The sequence below is a fragment of the Gopherus flavomarginatus genome, chromosome 8 (genome assembly GCF_025201925.1).
Source record: "Gopherus flavomarginatus isolate rGopFla2 chromosome 8, rGopFla2.mat.asm, whole genome shotgun sequence".
NCBI classification, from domain to species: Eukaryota; Metazoa; Chordata; order Testudines; family Testudinidae; genus Gopherus; species Gopherus flavomarginatus.
Window position 1 is genome coordinate 48,025,638 of NC_066624.1, and position 8,942 is coordinate 48,034,579.

An 8,942-nucleotide genomic window follows, 5' to 3' on the forward strand; every position below is an offset into this window, starting at 1 on the left:
GACTCTCACTCTAGCAGCTGGACACTAAGGAGCCATTTCCCCACAGCAAGTGCATTGAGTGCCCCTGTGGTGCTGGGGGGGGCCTGGCGCTGCTGCTGGCTCTGGGGCGGCAGGGGGGTTGATGTCTGCACAGACTCTCAGCTGCCAGGCCGGAGGGGACACTTGAGACCTTACCAGACTGTCTCATTGAAGACGGGGGGTTGAAAGACCTATGCAGACGCTCTCCAGAGCACGGAGCAACATCCGCCCATGCAGCCAGGCAATGAGCATTTCTCACAGCCTGGAGCCAAGGGTGAGGTGGCAGCTACTGTTCCAGCTCCTGGGGGACAGGCCCTGTCAGCTAACAGACACTTCTTACTCACCACAGCTAAGGGCGCCGGGTTCCTCCAGTGGTGGTGTGAAGCAGCCATTCTTTTCCTGTCCTTTTTGTGTGCGACTGCTGACAAAAACATCCCAGATAGAGAAGCAACAGGCCAAAACACTGCCATGCAACTGCCAAAGTAGCTCAGTTGGGAGAGCGTTAGACTGAAGATCTAAAGGTCCCTGGTTCAATCCTGGGCTTTGGCAGACCCTGTCATTATGCTTTGGGCAGAGATGGCTTGCCCTCTGGGAGCACAGCAGTGCCTCCACCCAAGGTGAGTTCCTGACCTTGGGATCTGCAGTAGAAAAACAAAGAAGGGGCTTACTTGCCCCTAGTTGGCCCATCTGACCTTTAATGATGAGAGCTGTCTTTCCCAACATGGTGGGAAGAAAGTGAGGCAGGGCAGCTTCAGGAATGGTGCCAGAGGGCTGCTAAGCAGGGGTTGGGGATGAAAACTCTTCTGTGCAGCTGAGCAAGAGCAGTACCAAGGAAGGGGCATCTGTAAAAGTGACCCCACACACCTCTCCTCCTCTGGGCAGCTGGTGCTGACAGCTCCAAGGGAAGGCTTAAAAGCCACAGAGCAACTGAGGGCAGGACCATATCTAGGTGTGGCCTTCAGACAGGCACAAAAACACCCAGCCAGGCTGCTCCCTGCCATGCCAAACACCCACTGAAGGTCACCAGCATGCAGAGTGGCTGCTGATGCTCTGTAGCCAACATTAGAAGATAGTAGGAAAGCAGGGCCCAGGGCCAGCCCCCATGGTGGGGCCTCTGACTGGTCCCACTCAAGGTATTCACTTTTGCTGTGGGCCAGGAGATTTTACCCCAAGAGGCTTTTCCCAAGCTGGCAAGAAGCAGAGAAACACCCAGGCTCCCAAGACGCTATGGAGCAAGTACCCTCCAGCACAGGGACAGGTGCACACGCTAGCCCAGGCTGCCGCCCACTTTCTTTGGTAAGTCAGGAAGGGCAAAGGCTAGACTGGAAGCACCTGGGGCTCCTGCCGCAGCCTTTGTGACACCCAACCCCCAACTCCTTCCCAGGCTCTAGCTGAAGCCAGAGCATTGGCCTGAGCAGCCAAGAAGAGGTTCCAGCCCTGAAGGGAGCAGGACGTTCAGCACAATAGTAAAACTGCAGAAACACAACCACCTAGAAACTCAAACCCTCAATCTTCTGACCCACACTCAGACGCCTTATCCGTTAGGCCACATGGTAACATAAGAAAAGACCCTCCAAGCACTTCTTTGGAAAAGGCAGACACTGTGTTTCTCAGGTCATCTACTGAGGGGGGCTGAGACTCTCTGGGCACAAGAAGTCGAGTTCCCAGCAACACGTGAGACTTAATTCTATGGAGCCAGGTGCAGGGCTTTGGAAGGGAGGCTCAGGCATGGGGGATTGGGATGCAGCGGATGGACCGGCTGTCTAGGTGTGGAGATTTAGTCACACTGAGGCACAGAAGGGAGGAGGAAGAGTAATCCTGCTGACAGTCAGCGGCTGTGCAGAAAAAGAGGAGGGGTTCTGGGGACATTTTTTGCCTCTCTTTTGCCTATCTGCTCGCTCTTGTGGTGAATGAGGGAGATGATCTCAACTAGCTCAGTTGGTAGCACATCAAGCTCTTAATCTGAGGGTCCAGGGTTCAAGCCCCTGTCTGAGCACCTAATTTTAAATTGCCTTGTGTGCCAGGAGACAAATGATTCCTGGTGCTTCTCCACCAGCCACATGCAGATTCCCAGAATCCATGGCCATTTCCTGGAAAGGTTCCTTTCCTCAGGAATCAGGAGAGAGGCAACATCCACATTACCAGAGGACCTCCTGCAGGCATGCTGCTGAAGGCAGCCTGACTGCCACCCTCACAGTGACCGGCAGGCGGTTCCCTGCAGCTTGCCGTCCCAGGCATACACTTGCTGCGCTGGTGCCTGGAGCTGTCCCTGTCCCTGACCCAGGGCAGAGGACATTGGAAGCTGAACATCCAGAGCTTGCAAGATAAAGGAGCAGGGGGGTGAGGCCTGGCGATGTTGGCAGAACAGGAAAGCATCAGAGGGTTCTATGGCAACCAGAGGGATTGATGGAAGTCGGTGAGGGAGGAGTTGGCGGCTTTGTTCCAGCGGTCAGGCAAACACAGCAATATCAAAGAAACCAATGGTGCCAAGTCCTGCAGTGTTGCCTGTGGGATTTCCACAAGAGCATCCAGGCTGGGGAGCCAGTGATCCTGTGACTGTACAACCTGATCAAGTGACAGCTGCCCGAGTTCCATGACATGAGGCTGCAGCTGGCCGATATGAGCGGGAGCACCGAGTGAAGGGAGGGGCGTCCTCCCCTGACATTTTTGCAGCCTGCAGGGAATGGAGACCAAGCAGGGGGATGTGGGGACTCAGGGCAGGACCCGCGGATCCCATAGTGCAGGACAACAGTCGCTGGAGGTGTAGAGAGAGTCCTGCGAGAGGAAGCCACTGGTGGGAAGCAATAAGTGCAGAGTGCAAACCAGTCAGCCGAGAGACCCAGGGGTCTAGAAAACAAAATGGGAGCAGGTTCCATGGTGTAATGGGCAGCACTCAGGATTTGAATCCTGGAATCTGAGTTCAGATCTCAGTGGGACCTCCTGCAGATAATTTAGTTTGCTGCAAAGTCTTGGAGCTCAATGTGTATAGTTACTTTCTACCTGGGTAAACTTCAGCAAGGTTTTTTTCCCCTCCTCATGGGTCACTGATGCCCACTGGAGATAGGTCTTTGGTCCAGCTGGCCGCTATAGGGTGGGGTCCTAGAACTTAACAGTCTGGCTAGAGATTCCTGCGGGTTGACCTGATGGTTTGGTTTCTTGCTGCTTCATCTGATGTCCACAACTTTGGTCCTTGTAGCTGCAGCTCTTCCTCTTGCCCACATGGCATTTAAAGGAAGGAGTGCCAGGGCCAGGCTTCCCAGACTGGAGCCCAGCACACCTCTCCTCCTCTGGGCACCTAGATCAGAGGTGGCTGGCGCTGACAACTCCAAGGGAAGGCTTAAAAGCCACACAACAACCGAGGACAGGGCAAGAGGAGGGCAGGACCATGCCTATGTGTGGCTTTCAGACAGGCACAAAAACACGCAGCCAGCCTGCTCCCTGCCATGCCAAACACCCACTGAATGCCACCCACAGACCAGCATGCGAGACAGCTGCTGATGCTCTGTGGCCGTTATCGAAGAGGGTAGGAAAGCAGGGCCAGCCCCCCTGGTGGGGCCTCTTACCATTCCCACTCAAGGTGCTCACTTTTGCCATGGGGCAGGAGATTTTACCCCAAGAGGCTTTTCTCCAGCTGGCGAGAAGCAGAGAAACACCCAGGCTCCATGTAGCAAACCACCTCAAACACAGAGACTGGCGCACATTTGGAAGAGGGAAACGGCTCTACACACTAGCCTGGGCAGCCGCCCATTTTCTTTGGCAAGTCAGGAAGGGCAAAGGCTACACTGGAAGCACCTGGGGCTCCTGCCCCAGCCTTTGTGATGCCCATTCCCCCCAACTCCTTCCCAGGACTCTAGCTGAAGCCAGAGCATTGGCCTGAGCAGCCAAGAAGAGGTTTCAGCCCTAAAGGGAGCAGGACTTGTAGCCCAAAGGTAAAGCTGCACAAGCACAACCACGAAGGGACTCAAACTTTCAATCCCCTGATCCGAAATCAGATGCCTTATCCATTAGGCCACGAGGTCACATAAAAAAAAGGCACTCCAGGCACTTCTTTGGAAAAGGCAAACACTGATGCATCCAACGAAGTGGGGATTCAGCCAGGAAAGCTCATGCTCCAATACGTCTGTTAGTCTATAAAGTGCCACATGACTCTTTGCTGCTTTTGCAGACGCTGTGTTTCTCAGGTCAGCTACTGAGGGGGGCCGAGACTCTCTGAGCACAAGAAGTCGAGTTCCCAGTGAGATGTGAGACTTAATTCTCTGGAGCCGGGTGCAGGGCTTTGGCAGGGAGGCTCAGGCATGGGGGACTGTGGTGCAGCAGATGCACCAGCTGTCTAGCTGTGGAGATTTAATCTTACTGAGGAGGAGGAGGAGGAGGAGGAATCCTGCTGATAGGCAGTGTCCAGGACCGGTGCAACCACTAGGTGAACTAGTCAGCTGCCTAGGGTGCCAAGTGGTTGGGGGAACCAAAAGCCACACTCAGATGAGGCAGTGGAGAGGAGGTAAGCTGGGGAGGGGGCTTGGGGGCGTGCGGGGAGAGGGCTTCCCGCAGCAAGTAACAAGGGCGGGGGCGTGCAGAGGAACCGCTTCCTGTCCCAGTTCACCTCTGCTCTGTTTTCTCCCCTGAGCACGCCGCCCCCGCTCTAATTCTCCTCCCCTCCTATGCTTGTCGCACTAAACAGCTGATTGGCACCGCAAGCCTGGGAGGCAGGTGAAGTGGAGCAGTGCCGGCGTGCTCAGGGGAGAAGGCAGAGCAGTGGGGAGCTGGGGCTGGGAGATGCTGCAGGAGGGGCTGCCTGGCTCTTCCCCATGGCCCCTGCCCCTGCTCCACCCCAGTCCCGCCCTCCTGCCCCTGCACTCACTGCATGGTAAGTAGAGTGACCCAGCCCCAGCCTGGTCCACTCCCCTGGTTCCCAGCCATGCCGCCAGCAAGTGCTGTGGGGTGGTTCCCCCCTCCTCCCAAACTTGGGAGCCAGGGGAGTTCTGTGGCCCTGGGTCTCTCATCCCTCCATCCCTCCCCTGCCCCCAATATCCCTCCTGGGCTCTGTGGGGCTGGGTCTCTCTCTCTGTCCCTGTGCTCCCCCCTGCACAGCATGTCCTGGGAGAGACTCAGTTTCCCTGGACCAACATTTCACCACTCCACACATGTCTCTTCTGTTCCCCACCTCCCTCCACCCCACTTCATTTTCCCTGCACTCCAGGCTGGGTCTCTGCCAACCTCCTCACCTCTCTTCCTGACCCCAATATCTCCTGCCCCTATGGGTCTATGGGACTGGGTCTCTCCCTCCCTTCATCCCCTCCCCCAATATCTCCCTGCCCCTATGGGTCTATAAGGCTGGGTCTCTCCGTCCCCCATTCTCCCCTCATCCCCTCCCCCAATATCTCCCTGCCCCAGGCTGTGACGTGCTATGATGTGTGCTGGGGCTGTGACGTGCTGGGGCCAGGGCTGGGTTTTTGCCACCCCAAGCGGCGGGGAAAAAACAACAACCCACGATCGTAATCGGCGGCTGCTCCATTGCGCTGCCTTATTCTTCGGTGGCAGCTCCACTGCGCCGCCTTTTTCTTCGGTGGCAGTTTGGTCGCAGCTCCTTCCCTCCAAGAGGGACCGAGCGACCTGCTGCCGAATTGCTGCCAAAGAGCCCGACGTGCCGCCCCTTCCCCTTGGCTGCCCCAAGCACCTGCTTGCTGAGCTGGTGCCTGGAGCCGGCCTGGCTGGGGCTGTGACGTGCGCTGGGGCTGTGACGTGCTGTGACCTGCTCACTCCCCAAGGGCAACTCACTCCCTTGAAACCAGCAGGACAGAAGGTGTCACGTGTCCATGGGCGGGGTTATGCAGATGAGCAGTGTCTGGCAGCAGTACGGGGAGCAGCAAGATGAACCGAAGGAGGCGGGCAGAGAGAATTCTCTGTGTGTGGACAGAATCCGGTGTGGGGAGTTCGTGTGGGGAGTGCCTGCACCGGAGTCACTTCGGGGCAGTGATTGCCACTGAGCTACATAGTGACAAAAGGTGTGTGAATGGGGTGTGGTGCCTGGCTGGGAGCAGCTTGTGGTGATAAGAAAAGGGGTGGGAGCAAGAGGTCCTGTCCTAGCAGGGGGTGTATACCCTGAGAGGGTGTTTTGTGGGTGCAAGTAAGTTTGGGGGCTTTTTGCAATGACAAGGGGTGTCTGCAGCTAGAACCCTCCTAACCCCATTAGTTTTCTCTATGTTGGGGGGGCAGATTCTGTGATGTCACATTCCCTGGGGGAGGAGTTTGAATCATAACTCCAGAGTGGGAGAACAACTCCCCCGACTCCTGCTCAGTCTCCACTAGGGGGCTGGGCTGGGCTCTCTAGGGAGGGAAGCACAGGGAAAAACAGTCTCCCCTATGGAACCCAGGAGTCCTGGATCCCAGTCCCCCTGCTCTAGACCCCTTCCACTTCCAGAGCCAAGGATAGAACCCAGGGGTCCTGGTGTCCAGCCCCTCCCTGCTCTGACCACTAAACCCCACTGCCCTCCCAGGGTGGTGCAGGGGTCACTGGGTCTGTGTCTCAGCTCTGCTAAGGGCCTTGACTGATTTTCCCAAAGTGCTTCCTTCTGAATCTAGCTGACGAAGTGGGAATTCACGCACGAAAGCTCATGCTCCAATACATCTGTTGGTCTATAAGGTGCCACAGGACTCTTTGCTGCTTTTAAAGATCCAACACGTCTGCCCTCTCTCCCCGGTCACTGCCCACCCTCGTGTGGGGGCACCAGCACTGTGCCGAGTAGTGATGGACAATTGTCCAAGCTGGCCCAGGGGAGACGTGTGTGTCCCTGCTGCCTTCTGCTGAGCCCTGCTCTGTGTGTGTGTGCACCTGTGACACTGTATCAGTGTGTTGCTAGGCTAACCAGTAGGAAATGGCTTTGCAGGATTTTGTATTCTGCAGCAAGTGACACACACACACACACACACACACAAAGGGACTCACACAATCCCAAGAATACTCACATACAACACACCCAGAGGGGCATGTTAGTCCAACCCCCAGAGAAAGAAACATTCACACCCCCAGCCACACTCACAATAACCCCGCACACACACCATAACATTCACAGTTGTGCTCAGAGACACAACTGCACGCAGTTCACTCCCACTGCTCCAAATACAAGGACCTCCTGCCCCACACAGCATGTGCCAAGGCCTGTTGAACTCACTGCCACGAGACAGCTACCAATGAGAATGACCCCCTTGTTGGAGCAAAAGGGAGTGCCAATTCCTTGCTTTTGGCAACTTCTGCTTATCTGCCCATTATCTTCCCAGCTAATCTTTGCATGTATGTAACCCTGCTTAATGCATGTAGGCAAAATACATAGGAGAAAGATGTTAAGCGGAACCAACTTGTCTGTAAAAGGAACTTGAGAGATGGAAGCTCTGCACGAAAAGGATGTTTGTAACCTAGTGTTAGAGCAAAGTTTAACTATCTGAACTATTCGCTTATCATCTAGGCTGTTTCGTCCCCACGCACTCAGGATAGACGCTAGGCAGATGCATCCTGATTACCCCTAAAGAGGAATGTAAACAATGTATAGGTTAATGGAATGTATGCACGCTAAGTTGTTTGTTACAGAGTATAAGAAGGCTGACTCTGAGCTTGTAAGGTGTGTCCTCTTCCTTTGGCATTAGCCGAGAATGAGGCACCCGTTCAGCTGATCGAGAATAAAGGTCTGGTATCCGTCATCCTGTCTTCCGTGCCTCCTTGGGGTAATTGAGTAGCTCCAGGGGGAAACGAGCCTATTTGGCTAACAAATGGCGACCGCGGCAGGACTTCTCTCCCTGTAGGGAACGCTGACCGGCGGCCGAGGGTGATACCGAAGAGTGGCCACCCTGAGCGTGGTTTGCTCAGGCTTCGGGTCGTCACAATCGGCCGGGGTGGCTGCGTCCCCTTTAAAGAGAACTCCAAAAGACACGGAAACAAGACGGCTCCAGAGGAGGAGGGAATCCAGCTGCCGGACACAGCCACTCCGGGCGGTAAGTGCGTTTACCTCTTGGGTTCGAGGAATAACGCCCCCGAAGTGTGGGTTGGATGGTGAATACCCTCTAGGCAGCCTGTGAAAGGGAAGGTATAATTGGCATTGCTTTGGTTTTGTACATGTCTTGTTATTATGTTATTAAGTAAGTAAGGAACGGCCCATGCATAACTCCACTAACTCTACGAGTCCGTGGGCTGTTCTGAACAACTACTGGGACTTAGAACAGCCTCAAGGGTTGCTTTTGTTCCTTGTGGGGGTGTTCCTGTTCTTTATCTTGATGATGTGTTGTAAACCTAAACTGTAACTAGCTAAAAACAAATACTGTGAATCAGGTCTGAGGCTTAGGCTGATTCTAGCTGCCCCAAGACTCCTGTGAGGGGAGACCCGGTGACCAGGATATCTTGATCGCAAGGGGGGTCAGCCGAACCTCACGACCAAGTGTAAATCAAAAAGAGCTAGATCCCTATCTTTTCTTTATCTCGAAAATCAGGAAAGAACACAATGGGGTCCGGACAGAGTACTTTTCCCGGGACACCCTTGGGATGTATGCTGAATAACTGGAAGGCGTTTAGACGCCAGGCTGATTATGGAATTGCGTTGTGTAAAGATAATCTTGTAAAATTCTGTACTCTTGAATGGATAACATTTGGAGTAGAGTGGCCTGAGGGGGGCACACTCAAACCAGAAATTGTACAGGCAGTACATAGTGTTGTAGTCCGGGATGGGCATTGGGACCAATATCCTTATATAGATATTTGGCAGGACCTGGTGGCTAATCCTCCCCCATGGTTACAAAAATGTAAGGCGCAAACCATTAAAACCTTACTGGCCCGTGCCCCTGTAAAGAAACCCTGCCCTCCTGCTAAGAAATCCTGTCCACCAGCTGTAATTCCCTTTGCCCCTGATCCTATGCCTCCCCCTTTGTATCCTGGCCTCCCG

General features: G+C 54.7%; 1 non-coding gene across 1 annotated transcript; it reads left to right on the forward strand.

The window, feature by feature from the left end:
- The first annotated feature begins 494 nt into the window (after nt 1-494).
- Nucleotides 495-567, forward strand: TRNAF-GAA (transfer RNA phenylalanine (anticodon GAA)). Its single transcript has one exon. It is a non-coding gene; the product is annotated as a tRNA-Phe (tRNA).
- The last annotated feature ends 8,375 nt before the right edge of the window (nt 568-8,942 follow it).